The sequence below is a fragment of the Corvus moneduloides genome, chromosome W (genome assembly GCF_009650955.1).
Source record: "Corvus moneduloides isolate bCorMon1 chromosome W, bCorMon1.pri, whole genome shotgun sequence".
In the NCBI taxonomy this organism is placed as follows: Eukaryota; Metazoa; Chordata; class Aves; order Passeriformes; family Corvidae; genus Corvus; species Corvus moneduloides.
In genome coordinates, this window is record NC_045510.1 from 20,871,810 (window position 1) to 20,892,752 (window position 20,943).

Consider the following 20,943-nt stretch of genomic DNA (forward strand, 5'->3'; position numbering starts at 1 on the left):
CCCAGGTCAACCCACGACATTAAGCCATCTTAATTATTTCAAGGCAGCAGAACTTCTCAGTGGAGTATGCATACTTTCCATCAGCCAAAAAGTTCAAGAGTGCCCTGCAATGGTGACTCTGGTTCTTAGCCAAAATTAGCACACTTTGAACATCTCAAAATTAAAATTTGTGAGCTTAGTTCAGGTTTTTTAGATCCGTTGGGCAGTTCCCTCGGATCTGAGACCATTCTCTTGCATGCAAAGATAAGTGTCAGGTTTGTAATAACTTCGCTAAGAAGACTCTATTCTTATCCTTAAACACCTAAATATTTTAAATAATTGTGTCTTATTCTTTTGTCTCAATACTCATTAAAGTGAGGCATCAACCCCTCCTCTGGTTCATTGGTGCATTTAGGGTAATTACATAGAAGACAAGGGGAGTCCACAGTGCTAGGGAAGGCCTTGGGCAGAGTCACAATAACCTTGGAAGTTAAATGAATTACATTCAGTTATGCATTCAAGCTTCAGTTATAATTAATCTACTATCTACCTGTTTCAAAATGACAGGAAGAGGGATAACAGTAATTTCTGTTACCTGATGCCATCTTTTCACTCTGTCTTGCAATAACACATCTAATAATATAAGGATAAATCATCAGCTGTCAAAGCAGACTACTCTGACAGCCTATTAAGGCTGTAGGACTAAGGCATGTAAGTAGATCTTTGTCCTTCAGAGAGCAGAAGTAACTTGGCTTGTTTTGCTGTGATGGTGGCATTCAACAGCAGCCTTTGCTTGGAAGAGAGATGGGAACAGCAGTTCACATGGAAATTCAGGAACAACATGATTTTAGACACATTAAATCATTTCGCTTTCCAAGAGACTAGCAACAGAGATTCCCAGGGACAGTACAAGAATACCACAACACACTGTTAAGGGATAATTTGTCCCTCATGACATAGGTTACATCTATCCTCACCAATTAGAGCCAGGGAAAAATCCTAGGCGCTGAAGCTGCTAAACTGCTAAAGCAGCTCCTAGCAGAGCTTTGGCAAGAGCCAACTCCCAGATAATTCCCAAGCACAGCACAGGAGTTACTAGGATTAGGGACCATTCTTGACAGGTAATCTGATGCAGTCCCCATCTTTTGGGGGCAAAGAGTTGAACAGTATGGACACCAGCTATTCTGTGTGAATTGTCCCTAGTCCAGGGAAGCACACTGAATTTTTTGCTTTTTAGTTTCATTGACAGTTGCCTGCGTCTCATTTTAGGTGAAAGAGAGAAGAGGTATTTGTTGATTTACATCTGCTATTTAATTTCTCAACATATGTGCTTTAATAAAGACTTGTTTTAACCCAAGCCTTGTTTTCCAGGTTAAAGGTTTTCAATTTCTCACATTCACTTTACACAAAGAATTTTCCTTGCCTCTAATAATTTTTATTGCACTGGTCTGATGCTCCTAGCCCTGTAATAGCCTTTCTCAGCAATGAGTGCAAATTATTAACTTTTCTTATAAGCACAGATTCTGCATCCTTTTTCTTCAGCATCTGAACATGTTGATTTGCGCTGGCTTACTTCCAGCTGACCCAGCCATAGCAAATATGTCAAGCAGTCTCAAGACAGTTTGATCTGGGAGATTTAGGCAATCTCCTTATCTCAGCAGACATCCTTCCAGGGCAGTGGCTGGGCATACCCTACAGTGGGAGACAAGAAAAGTCTTATAGAATAAGGGCCTTGTTCACCTTTGTTCATTTCTGTTCACTTCTGTTCACAAAAAGCACTTTGGGAAATATACAGGGAATGTATGAAGACAAAAAACAAGTTATGTAACCTGTGCGTGGACACCTCGAGATCGGAATGCTTATTGGTTAGGAGGACACGTGGACAATAACACAGGTGGTGGCATGCAGCCAATGTGTGTTTTAGTTCACAAGAATGTTAACAAATATAATTTTAGCCAGAGTATTTGTAGCACAGTATAAAAGCTTAGCATGGTAGGGCAGTATATAAGGCCTTGCATAGTGGCAATAAAAGTGATTCTCTTCCGAAGAAGCAGGAGTCTATTGCTACAGTTTGAGGGATTATACTGTAGCTAGAGATTGGTAAAATGGACCATGAACACCCTGTTTTTCTCCCCCAGCAACAGACCATCCTGGGTTTAGCCTTTGGCAGCTGGTTAAAACAGCCTCTCTCCATTCTTTTGGGTATTGCTAAACTAGTACAAAACAGAGACATTGATGCACTTGAGTTTGACCTTAATCTTTTCAGCTAAATTAGGCTGTCATATGTAAGTTTTTGCCCTTAAAACTCATATATTGAGATTTATCATCCTTGGGAAAATAAAGAAGGCCTCTGAACAATTCCCATATAACCATAACAAAAACTTCACTATAGATTAGATACTTTCCCTGGATTACACTTTGTTATTCTAAATGCAAGTTGATATTTAAAGTGAAGTGCTTCTTCCACCCTGTCTGTAAAGAAAACTTTTACATTATAAATCAGCACATCGCTATCTTATAGGCTGTGCAGCCAGACAAGCAAACAACATAATGCAGACAAATATATAGTCTTCCTTTATTAGCGGCTTGGTGCTGCACATCTATTGGGTTGTCCTTTTGTTGTGCTTCAGGATAGGAGCACTACTTTATTCAGTATATTGACAAAAGAGGATTAAGGAAAGTGGTGGAGTCACCATCCCTGAAAGTGTTCAAAAAATGTGTGGATGTGGCATTTCAGAACATGGTTTAGTGGTGAACATGGTGGTGGTGCTGGGTTGTCGGTTGGACTTGATGATCTTCGAGGTCTTTTCAAACCTTAATAATTCTATGAAAAAAAGAAAAGATTAATAGTGATAATTCTAAGGAAAGAATGTAAAACATAATGCTTGTGATAACATTAGCATACAGGAACCCCAACAGGTAGTGAAGCCTCCTGTTTTCTCCTCTATGTGATCTCATGGCAAGAGAGGTACACATCTCTGCCCATTTATTGGTGACTACATATTGTGTCTTCTGAGGCAGTAATGAAGCCAGGGCAGGAAAATACTGCCACATACAAAATGCATCAGCCATGAGAAAGGTAGCCTGAGAAAGGTTTGCAGTAAGCTTTACCTGAAGTCAACAAACTTGTAAAATGGTTGAAAGACTCAGCAGAAAAATTACCAATATTGTTGCTTCAAGGGTTCCTACATTTTATTGCAATGTTAAAATACAGTAAAAAGAAATAAGTAGACTCGGACTTGTCACAGTTTTGAAACCTTTTATACAGTACAACATTTCTTTCTCAAGAAGCTACTCTTTAGACCATATCTCCCCCTAACGTATGTTCAAGCACTGATACCGAAATCGGCCAAATAGAAATTTTCTAACACAGTTTTGAGTATTAGAAAGCAGGCATTCTTTATTACAGTGATGCCTTTTCCTGGTCTTAAAATCAAGAGTCAAACATGGTTAGAAGGGGAAAAGGGATTTTACCTTGGTATTTATTTTAAGGATCCTTAGGTGCGCATGTCCAGGTCAAATGCACCGAAATTCACACCGCAATGCCCACCCCCAAAAGATCTGGTATAACATTATAGGTCTTACTAATTAGCATATCTATCAAAAATTCCCCAATGAGAGGCTCGAGTGAGCCCCCCTCCCCAAGGAGTCTTCCCCTGGATGGTTCTATCTTAGTTTACAGAATGTGTTCTGGAGAGGACCTTGGGGTCTGGGGCACACTGATCCCTAGCTACGAAGCTTCTAAAATGTTTAGTCTCTCAGCTTGACAAACAAGTCCAAGAATGTAGGCAAAAAGCACTAGGAGTACAGAAGTTGTAAAAAGGTATAACAGGGGTATAAAAGAAAAGGCAAAAATCTTCATGGCATCATTTCCCCCCTTTTAGAGACTAACAAAACTCTATCTTGTCTAGTCTCTACTCTACTCTATCCTTTACCTGCAGAACCGGTTTACACAACCAGCTGCTCCACAGGCTATTACACAGATTATAACTACAATTACAGCTATTATGAATATTTCTTTTACCCAGGCCCAGTTTGGTAACCATGAGGTGAGGGTATCAAAAATATGATCAAAATTTAAGGTGCTATTTCTAGAAGCTACTTCATGTAGAATTTGAGATCCCTTCCAAATTTCATCCAAATCTTTCTTAATTCTTCCATTTTGGTCCACATAAGAACAACAGGTGGTCTTGATAATAGCACATACACCTCCTTGTGCAGCAAGTATGAAATTGAGAGCTATCCTGTTTTGCATAACTGCACGGGACAGACTGTCAACTTCTTCCTGTAAGGCTGAAATTGCATCTGCAGTATGCTGCTCAATACGTTCAATGACAGCCGAGATGTTTACAATTGCTCTCTCCAGTTCAACTACTCCATAAGCGGGTACAAGGGCTCTGATTATGCTATGAAAAAGTGTGGGACGTTCAATGAGGGGATTAAGAGATCTTTTTCTCCTCTCATTTGGTTTTTCAAGATGGTCAAATAATGTTATATTTGGGACCACAGCCCCAATGGCACAAGCCTGGTCTTTGTTCACAGGCATAACTTTCCAGGCGGAAATCACCACATATCCAATACAACCCCGTCCCAAATGGCTGAGCCAGTCTCCACCCTGTCAATTTCATCTTTGCTGCAATTCTAGGGTCTATTATTTCCCTGAAATGGGTCTTATGACAATACGAAGAAAGAACGGCTTTTCCTGTGGCGTTTACAATTGCACAAGGAACCTTATAGTTTGCACGCTCTACCAGGCCACGCAGGGTAATGGGGGGCAGAAGGGTGCTATTAATTGGCTCCCACGTTTCAGTGCAGTTCTCTTCCATTAAAATGCCAATGAATGGCCAGTGACACCTCCCACCTTGGGGTGGTAACTGAGTACAGATCCAGCAATCGCTCTTATTAAGAATTTTGGACACATTTTGGACCACAGTCTTATGCAAATCATGGGGTGAACCCTGAACCATGGTTACCAGTTGGGCAAACAGCAAACATGTAAAAAACAGTTTAAACGGCATCTTTATGATTTGTATCAGTCTCTGTCTTCTTGGTAGTTTCAGGAGCAGAAGCCTTCTTCACCCTGGTATTAAAATGCCCTATGGTATATTACCATGTCCCGCAGCCATAGGGAGGAGAAGATCCAGCAGGCAGGAATTGTGCAGCAAGATTGATTTATTTAAATATTTTACAAACTCCTTTATAGACTTTTTCTTCATAGTCTAATTGGACAAGGATCAGCCACCCCTTGGGGTGATAGGCTAAAATCCTAAAATATCCATTGTCGAAATATTTTTCTACTATACCATAAACAAGATTTTTTCAAGGTTGCAAGGGTTTCATTGTTTACAGAACTCTGCTGCTATCTTTTGTGAGAGAGAAAAGTCTCTCACGGACTTAGAAAATAGCAAGAAAATCCTTGCTAGCAGCATTTTTGTATCTACAATTCCCCCTTTTTGTTTGATAAGATATCAACTCTACTATTAATCCTAAATAGAAATTTACATCAGTTATTAATTCTAAATATGTCCTTAAGGCTTTAACTATCTGACTCCATAACAAGAAATTTAAAGTTCAGTCTCTGCTTGTGGAAGGACCATCCGCCTGATGGTTGACATCCTGGTCATCATCAGAAGAGTCATTAGGCTGATGATCTACATTCTGGTCGCCATTTGGATGGTTGGCGTTCTGGTCATCATTTGGAGGTTGCCTGTTCTGCCTCGGGTGCCGTAGGTCAGGGCGAACGCATTTTGCAGGTAGCCACTGCACCCCAGTATCTGTGGAAACGCAAGCATACCCACGACCCCAAACGATAAGCTCATGTGGGCCTTCCCACTGGTTAGTGAGTAAATTCCCCACCCAGACTTTTGCCCAGGGCAGTTGTCTCTCACTTGCAGACTGCAATGAGAGAAAATGATTCAGAATAACAGGATTATTTGAATTTTGAGGTACTTAATTGTAATTTGTGGTAATTAATTGTATACAAAGCTTTTGCTAGTCGGCTTCAGTAACCAAATTCAAAGGTTCCTGTGAGAATCATTGAAAAGCCATGATAACAGCCCTTAATTCAACTAAATAAGCAGAGTCTGACTCGGATTGGTGTGTTAGTCAACCACCACAAAGGCAGTGTAGGATACTGTGCGCCCTCATGCGCAGTGACACCTACTAAAAATTTGTCCCAATCTGTACCCCCCAAGCTGCCAACACATCCTGTTCCCAAAGGTTGAGTGGTAGCGACATAAGGCCTAATCATAGCTGGGTGCCCCTCTGAGTCCTTCACCACCACAGGCTGTTCGCTTAAATAACTCTGTGTGGTTCCTCCTAATCCTGCGATGGCCAATCCCACTGGGGCTAAAGGCCATGAGGGAGGCCACGCAGAGAAGGAGATGATCGTTACATCAGCACCCATATCAATCAAACCTCGAAGCTGAGTCCGGGGCGGACGGGCGTTCGGCAGGATCAGGGTACATGTCATCTCTGGCCTTTGGTCAGAGATGTCTGCAGTCCAGAAGGCCTGCGGAAGTCCCATAGATCCACTGCCGTTATCTTCATGAGTTTGTTGTTCTATCCTGGGGACACAAGACTCAAAAGGCACTAATTTAGCAAGGCAGGTCTTTTCAGGAATAGTTACAGGGGGTTTTTGCGCGGAGACCATAGCGCAAATCTGACCTTTAAAGTCAGTGTCAATAACTCCTGAGTGCACTAAGATTCCTTGATGGGCAACATCAGGTTTTCCCACCAGCATCGCACTGGATCCTTGGGCTAGGGGTCCATATGCATCCAAGGGAACCTTATAAATACCGCTAGAGTCTAAGACGACTGCGGCTGCGGTGTGGACGTCAAAACCGTCTGATCCATGGGTGCCGTCTGATCCCTGGGTGCTGTCTCTAGGGTGGCTGGGTAGGCCTGTGCCTGTACCTGTGCCACTCTCTGGGGGAGCGACTGCATCGGAGAGCAATTCCCCCTCCTTGCACCCCGGCGGAAGTTTCCCGACAAAGGCCGATCATCGGCATGAGTCCGGGCTCTACAGTAGCCCGTGCAATGCCCTGGCCTGCCACACCTCTTGCACTGGAGGATCTGTGTGTTCTCTTTTTGGCGCAGCTTAGGCCGCTTCCGTTTTTCGCCTGTTTTGGTTGCTTTGGTTCACGATCAGAAGATGCATGAACAGGCTGCAGGAACGCAGCCAAAGCAGACCTTCTCTGGTTCCCAGATCCCACCTTAGCGCAGGCTTCGACCATGTCTGTTACCTCAGGATCCCCTGGTAAGGCATCTATGATTTTTCTGCACTCCTCGTTTGCGTCATCTCTCACTAACTGCCTTAACAACATCTGCCTTAGTCCGTCATCCTCAACCTGCTTCTCGAGAGAAGCAGCGACTTTCTCCACAAAAGAGAGGAATGACTCTGATTTCCCTTGAACTATTTCAGTATATCGCTTTGAAGGCGCAGACAACTCTATGGTTTTCAACAGGGCAGCCATGCCGACCTGTTGAGCTTGCAGCAGGACACTAGAGGACAAGTTACCCTGTAGGCTGGGATCAGAGAAGGGACCAGTCCCCATCAAAGCATCCGTTCCCGCTGTCCGTCTAGGATCGGCAGCTGGGAGCTGCATATTTGCTAATGCAGCCTTGTTGGCCAGCTTTCTCCAGGTTTTCTCAAAAACAGTAAATTGTATAGGTTGAAATAGGATTTGACTTAAGTGTCTGATATCAAATGGAGAAAGCAAATCTGTATTTATCACCCTTATTATCTGCATAACCTCAGCAGAACCTAGCCCATGTTGTGCCACCTTGGATTTCAAATTCTGTGCAACCTTCCAAGCAATCACCTCATGCTTGTCATGCTCCCCTGAATTTGGGAGAGCCTTATACACTGGGAAAGCTTGGATCTCCCCTTTTGGGGAATCCCTACCATCCTGAACTGCTGGCACAGCCTGTGGATGGAGTGTAACAGCTTCCCGATTACTTCCGGAATCCTCAAATCTGTTTGGCATCCCCAGGGTCTCTAATAATTTCCAATCTCCCTCCTCCATCACTCGCATCTTAACTGACTGTAAGAAGCGATTGTAGTGGGTCGGACGCACTGTTACCATGTAGTCCTGAAAGGTCCAGAGGCGAGACCGGAGCAGCCTTTTCCTTCGCCACCCAGCTATGGCAGCTTTACGCCCCGGGGCCAAAACCTCATCTGCCTCACTTCCCGACAAGGAATCATGAGGCAAAGGCAACTTTCAGGTGCCATGAGCAAACAGAGGTGGACAGAGATGGGCACATTGGCTAGGTTGGCTAGAGGCAGAACAGACAGCACAGACTACAGTTGCCTGTGCTGCAGTTTGAACAGCAGCCTCTTTACGTGATGCCATCTTGGCCGGTTCCGACCGAACTGGTACTGGAGCTGCAACAGCCATCTCTGGGGCTGCTGCCACGCCCGGCGCCCTGCTCGACTCTTACACCGCACTAGCGCCTGGCGCCGCCACTGGCCCTTGCTCTGTGGCCGCGTTCAGCGCCGCTGCCGGCCGGGCATGGCCGCCGCATACACCGCTTCTATCACTGGTCCCGGTTCCGCAGGAAGCTGGACCACTGGTGCAGCGCCGGTCGCTGACACCGCAGCCGCCGCCGCTTCCGGGTTTTCCCGTGGCAGTGCTACTTCCGGGTTCGGCACCGGCTGCGCTGCTTCCTGGTTCGGAGACGTGTCTCCCGCGGGCGGCGCGGGCGGTGTGGGTGGCGCGGGCCCAGCGCACTCCGCGCGGCAGGGTGCCTCTGTTATCTGCAGCAGCTGCTTTTGCAAGCTGAGAAGTTCCTCCAGATGCCCTGATATGTCCGGCAGCTCTGTCAGCACAGGCAGATGCTGTATTAATAGGTTGATGGCTCGGTTCTGCAGCTATGCAGCACAGTCCAGCGTCATAGAGGGCAATGGACCACACCCAGGCAGTCTCGGTGCAGTCACTCCTGGGGCTATGCTGGCCAAGAAGGTAGATCCGGGAGTTCCTGGCACAGCCGATGCATGCCCAGACGGCCTAGGAGACGCCATGGGGGTCCAATTCGCTAAGCCGCTAATTCAGGGCCTTGGATAAGCCATGGCCACCACCGAGCCGAGTGGCAAGGTATACTGCGTGCCCTCTCGCTGCCGCCACACCCCCGCCTCTGCCGGCGTGGGGTGCCTGGGGGCCGCAGAGTCCTGCGACTGTGCAGGGTGAGCCGGCGCAGGCTCTGCCCGTGAAGCCGGGGGAGTTTTTTCGGATCCAGCACCACACATCCCTGAAGCCCGGTCAGCGGGGTCCTGTTCGGACATCCCTCCGTCACTCATCACCGAAATGGGCAAGCCAGCTCTGCTGCCAGTCAAGGTCTGTCAGCAGCATAAATAACGAACGCCAAGTTAAGAATAATTCTAACGCTGCTGGGTTCCCAAACGGGAGCTCATGCCGTACAGCACAGCCGAGTTCCTGCCACAGTCCAAAGTCCAGGGCAGTGTCTCTGTCCATGGGAATCCCTTGCAAGGCAGCCCAAGCTAATAAGTCCCGAAGTGACTTTTAAGGAATGGAGGTGTGCATTATACTGAAAACACCTTTCCAGACCATTACCACAGCGTCGGTTTGTGAGCTGCTGTTTGCCATTTTCTCAGTCCCTTCGGACCTCCCAGTCCCAGGGGGGAAGGGGAACAGTGTACCTCTAGAGAAACGTGGCTTGGCTCACAGCATGCAGGACATGTCGCAGCATGCAGATCACGTCAGCGGCACCAAATATTAAAATGCCCTAGGGTATATTACCATGTCCCGCAGCCATAGGGAGGAGGAGAGAAGATCCAGCAGGCAGGAATTGTGCAGCAAGATTGATTTATTTAATTATTTTACAAACTCCTTTATAGACTTTTTTCTTCATAGTCTAATTGGACAAGGATCAGCCACCGCTTGGGGGTGATTGGCTAAAATTCTAAAACATCCATTGTCAAAATATTTTTCTACTGTACCATAAACAAGACTTTTCACAGTTGCAGGTGTTTCATTGTTTACAGAACTCTGCTACTATCTTTTGTGAGAGCGAAAAGTCTCTCACGGACTTAGAAAATAGCAAGAAAATTCTTGCTAGCAGCATTTTTGTATCCACACCCTGGAATACTGAATCCACGGTCCCTTGCCAGCAACCTTGACCGCAGTAAAAGTGGTCAGCAAAACTTGGAATGGTCCCCTCCACTTGGCTTGCAAGGAGTCGCTGTCCCACCACTTGATGTAGACCCAATCTCCAGGCTGGAACGGATGAGCAGGTGTGTCCAATCCTATGGGTTTGGATAACACGACGAATTTCTGTAGCTTCTGCAAAGTGGAACTCAGAGCCATTAAATATTTCTGCAAATCATTTTTACCTCTCATATGAATTTCCCCTGGGATATGTGGAACCTGGTATGTCCTGCCATATAATATTTCATAGGGACTTATGTTGTCCCTTCGCCTTGGCTGTATGCGGACTCTCAGCAAGGCTATAGGCAGGGCTTGAACCCATGTCATGGATGTCTCTTGACAAATCTTGCAAATCTGGGTTTTGAGGGTCTCTTTCATGCATTCAACTTTGCCACTTGCCTGGGGCCTGTATGGTGTGTGCAGGTCCCAGGTAAGTCCCAAAATCTTGCTAACTTCCCCAACCACCGTTGCAACAAAATGTGGTCCCCTATCTGATGACATTCCCAAAGGAACCCCAAATCTTGGTATTATATGATTGAGCAAAGCTTTCACTACTTCTTTTGCTGTGTTGGTGCGATGGGGGAAAGCCTCAGGCCATCCACTGAAGATATCAACCAGTACCAGTATATACCTGCATCTCTCTTTGTGTGGCATCTCAGCAAAATCTATTTGCCAGTAATCTCCCGGGAGATCTTTTGTTTTTGTCACTCCTAACACAACTCTCTTGCTTGTGTCAGGGTTGTTTTTACAGCAGGTTTCACACTTGCTTGTTACAGATTGTACAATATCAGTCATCCCTCTCCCTATCACTACTTTCCTCAAATGTTTTAAAAGATTTTCTGTTCCCCAATGGGCACTTTCATGCTCTCATTGGGCTATTTCCTGAAGGATCGGGGTGGAACTACGACTTGTCCTACCGGGGTAACAGCTCCCCCACCGTCTTTGATCTCAGCCTTAAGGAACTTAATTTGTGATCCCTCTGATCGTATTTTGGGGTAAATGATGACAAATCTATCTCTTTCTGTGGTACCACTGCAAAAATGCCTTTTCCTGCAATCTCCCGTGCTGTTTCATCAGCAAAACAATTTCCCAGTTATGGGGCTGTTTTCCCTTTTTGATGACCCTTGCAATGCATGATAGCCACGTCGGTAGGCTTCCAAATGCTCTGTAAAAGTGCAAGAATTTGTTTAGAATGCTTAACCTCATTACCTTGAGCAGTCAGCAGGCCACGTTCTTTCCAAATAGCTCCCTGGGCATGCACAACACTGAAGGCATATTTGGAATCAGTCCATATGTTCACCTTCTTCCCCTCGCTCAGTTCTAGAGCTCTCGTTAGTGCAATGAGTTCAGCCTTCTGTGATGATACATCTGGAGGCAAGGCTTTTGCCTCAATGATTTTATCTGAGGTGGTTATGGCGTAACGCGTCATTCTCCTACCGTTTCTCATGAAGCTGCTCCCATCAGTGTACAATTCCCAGTCTGGATCTTTCAAAGGAACATCTTTCAGGTCTGGTCTGCTGGAATAAGTTTCCTCTATTGTCTGCAAACAATCATGCTCAGGCACACTGTCAAGTAACGTGGATGATAAAAACATCGCAGGGTTTACCACAGAAGTTGTCTTTAGAGTAACATCATCTTGTTCTAATAACACAGATTGGTATTTGAGCATCCTGCTAGGGGAGAGCCAGCGTCCCCCTTTTTGCTCCAGCACATTTATCACTGCATGGGGTACATACACGACAATGTGCTGCCCAAGGGTGAATTTACAGGCCTCCTGTATCAGAAGGACTGTTGCTGCCACAGCTTTCAAGCATCCTGGCCAACCCTGGGCTACATTGTCTAGTTGTTTTGAGAAATAGGCCACAGCTCTTCGCTGGTCTCCAAGGTGCTGTGCCAGTACCCCCCGAGCAACATTCAGTCGCTCATGTGTAAAGAGTTCAAAAGGTTTAGTCAAGTCCAGCAGCCCCAGAGCTGGGGCTGACATCAGGGAATGTTTCAGCTGTTTAAATGCAGCCCTGGCATTCTCTGTCCACATGATTGTCCCTTTTTCAGCTGCTTTAAGGACCTCATATAAAGGTCTTACCAGTATACCGTAGTTTGATATCCACAGGCGACACCAACCTACCATTCCCAGGAAGGCCTGCATCTCTCTTACAGTATGGGGCTCTGGAAGTCGACAGATGGCTTCCTTCCGCTCTCTGCTGAGTTGGTGATGTCCACGGAAAATTTCCAGGCCCAGGTATACTACTGTTTCCCTGGCAACCTGTGCCTTCTCTTTCGAGACCCGATACCCACTTTGGCCTAAAAAGTTCAACAGACTTACAGTGAGCTTCATGCAGTCATCTCTCGTCTTGGCTGCTATCAAGATGTCATCAACATACTGGAGAACTGCTCCTCCTGGTTCTTGTTTCCTCCAATCCTCAAGCTCCTTTGCCAGCTGGTTTCTAAATATGGTCGGGCTGTTTTTGAATCCTTGTGGTAAAACTGTCCAGGTGAGCTGGGTCTTTCTCCCTGTTTCAGGATTCTCCCACTCAAAAGCAAAGAGTTCTTGGCTATTCTTATGCACAGGAATGCAGAAAAAGGCATCCTTGAGATCTAAAACAGTGAACCACCCTAATTCATTTGTTAGTGTTGTCAAAAGTGTGTAAGGATTCGCTACCACTGGGTGTATGTCCTCTGTTATTTTGTTAATTTCCCTCAAATCCTGTACCAACCTGTAGCTTTTACCATCAGCTTTCTTTACTGGCAAGATTGGTGTGTTGTACCTGGATTCACATTCCACTAACAACCCAAATTTGAGAAACTTCAATCACAGGTACTAATCTCTTGTGAGCTTCTAATTTCGGAGAATATTGTCTTTGCCTTACTGGTGTAGCCCCTGCTGTGAGTGTGATACTCAGAGGTTCAGCTTTTTAGGATCTCCCAGGAGAATCATAGGCCCACACTATTTGAATGACAGCCTCTTCAACTTCTTTGGGAATTTTTCCATGGCATTCCTGTTCAAGTATAGCAGCTGCTTCGATTATTTTAGATTCTGGGATTATAACTTTCCCTCCCCCTTCCTTGGAAAACTTAATTTCTGCTTCCAATTTTTCCAATAAATCTCTGCCCAATAATGGCATTGGGGAATTTGGCATATACAGGAACTGGTGAGTGACCCAGTGTTTTCCCAATTTAAATTTTACAGGTTGGAGAAAAGGCCTTGTTTCACTTACCCCTGTAGCTCCAATCACATCCACAGTGTCTTGACTCAGTTTACCTTTTAAAGTATTTAACACAGAATACGTTGTTAACAACCACCCATTTCTGGTATCGCTTCAGCTTTTCCATCTGTTCTGGGACATTGGGATCCCAGCCAGGGTTTGCTAGGGGATAGATGTCATTAACTGACCCTTGGAGACTCCCAGTTGCAATTTGAGTTTCTATAGCAGATATAGCAGCTTTGTTAACCATTTCTTTCTCTGTTTTATCCAATAATTCATCTAGCATAATATTTAGATCACCCCAATCTGGGTTTTGGGATTTTATGGCCATTTCTACACACATAGCTACTCTCTCTGGGTTGTCACTGTACTTCCCAATTGAGTTTTTCTACTGCTGCAATTCTCCGAGGGAAAATGGTATCTTTATATAAATCACTCCTTGATTGGCCACAGCCTGTCTCAGAGGGGCTTCTAATGCAAGTTCTTCCTCCCCCCCTTTACCTGCTTTGGACCTTGTGTGTTTAGCAACGGGACTGACTGCTCTCATAGCTTCTTGGGCTATCCTGCCCCTTCTTCTACCACTCTCCCCATGAGAACCATCTGTATCAGAATCATCCCATTCACTTTTGATTGAAATTGCTTCATTGGTTTTAAAGATTGTTCCAGCCGAATGTTGATCAGGAACTGTCTTGTTTTTTGCGGCAGTGGAGGGTTAGGGAGGCAGGGGCTGCAAGCAGCTTCTCCCATCCCTAGCTCTGCAAGAGGCGCCTGGGTCGGGGCCATCCCGTCTGCCCTCAGCTTTAACATTGGCCGCGCCGCAGGGTGGGGAGAGCGAGCGGCTCCTCCTGTCTCTGGCTTGGAAACTTGCAATTCGCTGTACTGGTGAAGGTACTCGGAACCGCCCGTGCCCATTTCTGCCTTCACTTCTGTGTTCGGGGAACTCGGGGAAAGGCGGCCAGCCCGCCCCTTCCCCTCCCCCTTCCCCATCTCTGCCTCTGGAAAAGTCAGGGGACGGTGGCCAGTCTGCACCTTCTCCGCCTATGGGGAGGTCAGGGGGCGGTGGCATACTCGCATCTCTCCTGCCTCCGTGCCCGCCCTCCGCCCTTGACGAGGCTGGGGGGGGAGGCCCCACGCCGCTCCTCTGGCTTGGAGCTGGCCGCTTGCTCCCTTCCTCGCCCCCACTCAGACGGCAGCAGAGGCAGCGGTAGCTGTGGTGACGGAGCCGTCGCTCCCCCACCCCCCGCCCCCACCCCCACTGGCTGCCCCATTCCTCTGTCCCCCACCCCCACCTGTGCAGGCTGCCCCGGCGGTTGAACGGGGGGTGGGAGACCCCCCCCCCATCACGCAACACTGGGGCCACCATATCTAGATCTGTCATATCAATTTCTCCATCCGTATTAGTATGCGAGTCAGCTTGCTGCAGCTTTTTCTTTCCCTTTCTCCTCCTAAAAGTCATTTCCATATTACTTTTGTCTACTTCATATGCTTCTTCCCTGTTCAGATACATAGTAAAAAGTTCTGCATATCTTAGTTCATCAAACCTACGTAATGATCTCAGTTCTACCGTCAGGTCAGTAATGATGTTACTTTCCAAACTCCCATAGCGAGGCCAATTTCCTTGACTTAATTTTAAAGTCGGCCAAACACGTGTGGACAGTCTGATCAATTCTCGGGTGTCCAAAGTAGTTTTTCGCCCTGTCAGCCATTTCCAGTGTTTTATTATCAACACTAATGGGCTGTTAGGAGGGATTTTCTCATTTTCATCTGTAAAAACACCACCCATGTTTGCTCACAGACACAAAAACTCTGCCAGAGGGAAGCTTTTAACTCCGGAATTCAGCCTGCAATCCGGCCTTGTAATTCCGACTTCCTAGGCAGTTTATATAGCTTAATACACAAACTACAGCACTTTAAAATACTAAAAAGCAACTAGTTTTAGCAAACAGTAAATGCGCGCGCAAAAATCTGGTCTCAAAAGGATTCGAACCCACAGCCTCCCTGTAGTGGTTTGGTCCAAAATACTCATTACTGTTTATCTTCTGTGAGATAAGAATTAGGAGAAATGCAAAGCAGGCACCAAACTTGAAAGAATATAAAGAAGTTTATTAACAGACCTAAAAGAAGGGAAAAAAAAATTATACCACCTTCAGAACTCTCCTCCTCCCCCCACCTTCCTCCCTTCTCCCACTGACAATGTAAAAAGACAACCCTTAAGATGTTCAGTCTGTTTACCACTGCCATAATAACCTTGTTCAGTCCATTTAGAAAGAGAAGTCTCTTCTTGCTCATGCTATGAAAACAGTATCACAACGAGACAGCCGCCCACTTCCAAATATTGTTCAGTCCATTTAGGAAGAGGACTCTCTCTGCTCGCATGTGAGTCCCTTCCCCCGACTTGCAGCTTTTCCCGCAACTGCTTTCGAGGGTCCACTCTTGAAGTTTTTTGGGGTACAATTTTAAGGTTGAGCTGTTCAGAAACAAAAAACAGAGGCCCTTCTCCTTCCCTGGGAGCAAAGGGTCTTCATCATCTTCATCGTTAGGACTATCTCTGGGAGCATCTCTAGGAACTGAGGTTTTCTCCTTTCCCATTTGGAGCAAAAGTCCTCATCTGGTCCATCTCTAGGGACTGAGGTTTTCTCCTTTCCCGGTTGGAGCAAAAGTCCTCATCTGGTCCATCTCTCCCTGTCCAAACTTCTCATGAAATTACAGCTGCGTCAGCATCTGCCTATCTCAGCACAGGTGCTTTTGCTTACGAGCTGAACACTCCGCCCCCCATATCTTCATGAAATTACAACGGGATACTCTGATATATCATAGCTTCACAACAGAATTTCAGCTTTAAGCATCTCCTCTTTCTTTTCCCTCAGGTTTTCAGCTCTTCACAGCAATAAAAGGGTTAATCTTACCTCGGCCTTGCAGCTTTGCAGCTGGAATGTTGAATGTTTCTTATCGGAGAGGGGGGAGAGCCAAGCCGCTCCGGCTGCCCATGGCAAAGCAGTGGGGGCGGGTTCCACAGCTGGAACAGGTCCATTGACTCCAGGATGGCCATGGCCCGGCCTGGCCTGGCCCGAGCAGGGCCTGGCCGGGCCCGCTGGCCCCCACACAGGGCCCGTAGACACCTGTCCCAGCACCGGAAACGAGAGAGAGCTTGGGGAGGAGTCTGTCTATTCTTAAGTGTGGATCACAGAGGCGGTCACAATTTTAAGTGGCTTAAAGAATTGTCCATATTCAAACTGGCCAGCTGATAGGTTCTATCAGGTCCCAGAGGAAGCGGTAAGCACCCCTTAGCAGGGACATCCCTTCCGGGACTATGCTTGCCTATGACACTCCCGACGCCCCAACCAACCAACCTTTCAAACCTCTGAGCCACTCCTGCGACTGCATGGAGTGCAGCGTCTGGGCTCTTGTGGACTCCACGGAGGGCGTCCCCTCCTTTCCACAGTTTGCAGGGGAAAGTTTTAAGCTTTCCCCTTTCGTGGGCTTCTCTGCCCCCAACCTTTTCAACCCCCTTGAAGATCTCCTTCCCTAGTGCTAGCACAATATCAGTTGTATTGGTTCCCTTTTAACTCACCTTCCTTTCCATGCTTCTGCCTTTCCGTGCTTGGTCTTAAAGTCCTGGTCACAGTCCTGGATCGTCGCTCCGGCCCCTCTGTAGTTTGCCAGCAAAGAGAGGGGCAAAGCAAGATGTGTTCCAACCCAGGACTGCAAGTTTCAAGGTCTTTAGGGTCCCTTTGTGGTCGCCAGCAACTGATGCCTTTTCCTGGTCTTAAAATCAAGAGTCAAACATGGTTAGAAGGGGAAAAGGGATTTTACCTTGGTATTTATTTTAAGGATCCTTAGGTGCGCACGTCCAGGTCAAATGCACCGAAATTCACACCGCAATGCCCACCCCCAAAAGATCTGGTATAACATTATAGGTCTTACTAATTAGCATATCTATCAAAAATTCCCCAATGAGAGGCTCGAGTGAGCCCCCCTCCCCAAGGAGTCTTCCCCTGGATGGTTCTATCTTAGTTTACAGAATGTGTTCTGGAGAGGACCTTGGGGTCTGGGGCACACTGATCCCTAGCTACGAAGCTTCTAAAATGTTTAGTCTCTCAGCTTGACAAACAAGTCCAAGAATGTAGGCAAAAAGCACTAGGAGTACAGAAGTTGTAAAAAGGTATAACAGGGGTATAAAAGAAAAGGCAAAAAATCTTCATGGCATCAACAGCACACTGGTCACTCAGAGGACCCTTCCTCTAATCAAGTGCCCCCAAGCATTGGGTAAACAGAGTTTTTATCATACACACTGATTACATATTCATTAGCTATCCCCACTTATTTGATGTATATGTATTACTTTATTTTATATATTCTCACCCCTTATTGTAAGTCCTTATGTGGTTCTTTGGGGTTTGTCTTCAATGTCTGGTGTCCTTTTTAGGTAGCTCTTCCTCGACCCCCACTTTTGAGTATGCACAATATTGGTGTTTTGCATAACTTCTGCTTTGTTAGCCTTACATGATGCCATGAAGATTTTTGCCTTTTCTTTTATACCCCTGTTATACCTTTTTACAACTTCTATATTCCTTGTGCTTTTTGCCTAAATTCTTGGACTTGTTTGTCAAGCTGAGAGACTAAACATTTTAGAAGCTTCGTAGTTAGGGATCAGTGTGCCCCAGACCCCAAGGTCCTCTCCAGAACACATTCTGTAAACCAAGATAGAACCATCCAGGGGAAGGTTCCTTGGGGAGGGGAGCTCACTTGAGCCTCTCATTGGGGAATCTTTGATAGATATGCTAATTAGTAAGACCTATAATGTTATACCCAATCTTTGGGGGCACACTCAGCAGGGTGCATCTCGATGCATATGACCTGGACGTGTGCACCTAAGGATCCTTAAAATAAATACCAAGGTAAAATCCCTTTTCCCCTTCTAACCATGTTTGACTCTTGATTTTAAGACCAGGAAAAGGCATCAACAGAGCTGAGCTGGTGTTGGGGTTTTAAGAGGTCTAGGTTTTTTTCTGTTAAAGGAATTTTCCCCCATTCTGTTACTAAGACGACAAATCGCTGGGTGCTTAAGGAAAGACAAAAGAGCTGCCCACTGGAGGTGGGGTGGGCCTGGCTACTCCTTTGTTTCACCTGGGTGTGGGGTCATTTCGCTCTCGGGGTTCGGAGTTCGGAGTTCGGAGAGAGAAGCTGTGGAGAGAGAAGCTGCTGGTTCTTTTCAGCCGTTCTTCCTTTTTCTGTGGAGAAAGATCCCAGGATCCTGGGGCCCACCTTCCCTGCCCCGCTGGAGGCCGGGCTGTGGCCGCTCTGCCCCACTGCTGATTCGAGCCTTCGCTGAGTTGTAGCCGTGCTCACCCTGCCTGCCCCGACCTCCGGGGGGGTTCCCCGCTTGGATACATCGCGTCTGCCACCCGGGATTTGTGCTCATCCCTGCCGTTCCAGCCCGCCGTTCCAGTCTGCTGTTCCCGAGAGTCCAGCCGGACACCGGGGCCAGCTGCCCAGGGGTTTGTGAAGCTTTTGTTCCATCCTTCCCTGGGACCCCAGGCCACCAGTGCCGTGTGCTCCCTGAGATCGCTCCGGAGCGCCCCCTGCAGCCGCGGGGAAACCATCGCACCTGCCTTGCTCACCAGAGCCGCCAGCGCCCCTGCCGGCTGCGAGCGGAACTGCACCCAAGGGGAAAGGGCTTGACAGTCGAGAAGGCTGGGACTGGGTTTGTGATTGTTTGCTGTTACTGCCATAGTTATTGTTGTTTGTTTGACTGGTTATACACATATAGATATATAATAGTAAAGAACTGTTATTCCTATTTCCCACATCTTTGCCTAAAAGCCCCTTGATTTCAAAATTATAATAACTCGGAGGGAAGGGGGTTGTATCTGCCATTCCAAGGGAGGCTCCTACCTTCCTTAGCAGACACCTGTCTTTCAAACCAAGACAGCTGGCATCCTGCTTGCGTTTTGCATTACTTTTGTTTGCCTAAGTTACATCCTTTATCTATTTCTCCAAGGCTGTGCTGTTCTGTTTTACTGTCCTTATCAGCACAACTGAAAAACATTTTTAATTTACAGCAATTAGTTAACAAGTACTAATGAACATGATAAACCACCTCTAAAATTGTAAGTAATGGTATCTTCACCATCTGCATAAGTGAAGTGAAGCTGAGTTTGCACTGCTTCACCCAAAAGCAGCCTTTCAGGGACAGAAAGGTGCTGAGGTGTAGTTCCAATCAAAATAATGGGAGCTATGTGTAGCAGGACGTTCCCCACCACAGGAGGGCTTATCTGTTCTGTCTATCAGCTGGTGCAATAATTCAGGGCATCTTCCCCCTCACATGAATCTGCTAATTGGTGAGATAACCCAGGCCGGACATCTGTCCGGTAGTGATTTATCTTTGGTGCCATGGAGGTGGCATTCCCAGCTGACAATAAACATCTTGCCTTGAGAGCAGATTGAAGGGAGATAAGCCTTGAATTTCTGACTGACACTTCACTTTACAAACTATAAAAACTACACAAAACATTCACAAAGCAGAAGTCTTCTGCACATTCCCTGGACATGTGTGGGGACCTCTTCTCAAGGTTTGGGACACTGACCTTGAGATACTTTCCCAGGAATTAAGTGAAAGGAAATTTTTGTGCTCCATCATCAATTTGGTGGTAAGTTACATTGATTTCCTAAATCTATACTATTTCTTTGCTAGCTGTAATATAGGTACCTTTATCATGCACTGTTTACATATCTACTAGTAGTTCTTTTGTTTATCCTGTGTAGTAAGTAGTCTGTTTAAAGTCTTTTGTCTGTTAATCTTGTTTCTATTCAATAAATAATTCATTTTTTAATAGACCTAATTGGCCATTCTTAAGAACTTGCGAGCAAGAGCAATTTGGGGTGCAGGTCACCTCAGAGAGCTACTGCCAGAAATCTGAGCCTAAGGCAGGACTTGTCTAAAACTCTCACTCCATTCATAACTCTATGTAACCAGACATTTTTGAAAATCCTATTTTATATCTCTCTGCACATCTGCTGCCTTGGCAGGCAGACCAGCAACAGCATCTCACTGCACCTTGTCAGCTGGTGATGCAGCTGGTGTGGGGTCAGTAGCTCTGACCCAGGAAGCTGTGACCGGTCCGGAGAGATGATCCCGTGAGGAATCGTCTTCCCCAGGCCTGGTGTCTTCCCTCAGCCATAGCTGGAGTGCCCTTGCAGAGAAGCTATCAGCTCTTTAGTGATTGCCAGCTCGTGATTTCAGCTTTTTGCTCTGCAGAGCAATCTCCAGGCCAGACCAGGAGGAGAGAGACGAGAGGCCCGTATAGCAGTTCCGCACGAGGTAGCTTTATTAGTCCATACCCTGCGAAGGGGAGGCCAGGGATGAGCTCTCTCTGCCCTCACAGGGGCAGAGGGCTAGATCTTATAGGGATACAGGGGGTGGGTGTCAGAGGGTAAAAGCCAATGGGTTACAAAGGATCTGCATAGGGTCTCCCAGAGGATTCTGGGTCTGTCTTCTTCTCACCGTAACTGAAAAGTGGTTGCCTTTCCAGGGAGAGTCCTGCTGGGAGGTTAAGCAATCTCCTTATCTCAGCAGGCCTCTCTCCATGGCAGGG